Source organism: Octodon degus, unplaced genomic scaffold, assembly GCF_000260255.1.
Source record: "Octodon degus isolate 3935 unplaced genomic scaffold, OctDeg1.0 scaffold00368, whole genome shotgun sequence".
In the NCBI taxonomy this organism is placed as follows: Eukaryota; Metazoa; Chordata; class Mammalia; order Rodentia; family Octodontidae; genus Octodon; species Octodon degus.
The window spans coordinates 768,226-769,452 of record NW_004524944.1 but is presented as its reverse complement, the minus strand read 5'-3'; positions in this window follow the sequence as shown (position 1 = coordinate 769,452).

The following is a 1,227-nucleotide window of genomic DNA, read 5'->3' as shown; positions in this document are numbered from 1 at the left end:
TACAAATTCCACGTTATTTGATCTGAGCACAACTGCACACAATGATTGAAAACTGACTTCAACTGGTTTTATGGTGTTAAATCCATGTGCTTGGAAGTCACTATTCTGATGAAGACATAGCACAATGACTGTGAAACAAACTAAAAAAATTAAAAAAGAAGCCAGAAAAGTGATGTCAGGATTCTTTAAATCAATCTTTAAGAGAACCAATTCAAAGTTTAAAATACAATCTCTTGCATGTGGGTCCTAATAAGTTGTTATCTGTATTTGATTGTTGAATTATTTGACTTCCATAATATGTGATTAGCAGTTCCTTATCATGTCATTTGTTATTTTGTTTTTTTAAATGCAGTTACACAGATATTTGTATACTTGTGAAAATCTAGTTAGTAATTAGTAAAAATGGTTCCTTATTCACTTCTGCTGCTATATGATATAGACATTCAATTAGTCTTTTTTTTTTCTTCAGTACTGGGGATCAAACTCAGGACCTTGTGCTTACCAGGCAGATGCTTATGCTGATGAGCTATCTTCCCAGCCCACAACATTCTTTTGATCAAGAGTGGTAAAGTCAAATTCCTTCTCCTGTTCAAAAACCAGAATTTTTGTTGACTGTGTAAATCCAGTTGCTCATTGGAATGATGAACTGAAACTACCTATTCTCTTCAATGTCTTATCTGATTGATACAAACCAGAAAAACATTTTATTGGGGGTGTTGGTGATCAAATAAGATACAGAATTGATTTAAATTCAATAACTTAAGATTTATAACTTGGTATTCTTGCTTATTTTGTATCCAGCACTATCTAGTAAGCAAACTAAGTCAGTAAAAACAGTATTTTTTGTTTTTGTTTTGGCATTTTAGGGAAGGGTCTACAGCGTGTTCAGGGTCTCATTATTAGAATGGACTCATAGTGATCTGCCCATTTACAGCCTCCCAAGAACTGGGATTACAGGTGCATGCCACCACACACAGTCTCAATTGCCATCTCAGTGCACCCCAGGGCAGCGCCAGCACGGCAAGCCCGGGGATCAAACTACTGGACCCTGTGTCCATTTGTGGGTGCTGTAATCCACTGAGTTATTTGGCCAGCCCAAGCACTGTTTGTTTGTTTTTTATTAAGACTACTACACAGATGTCAAGACAAATCCTGAGGGCATTTCACTGACCTTCTCAGACCAAAAAGCTACAACTCTTGTTGCATAGGTCCTGCTTTACCTTGGTC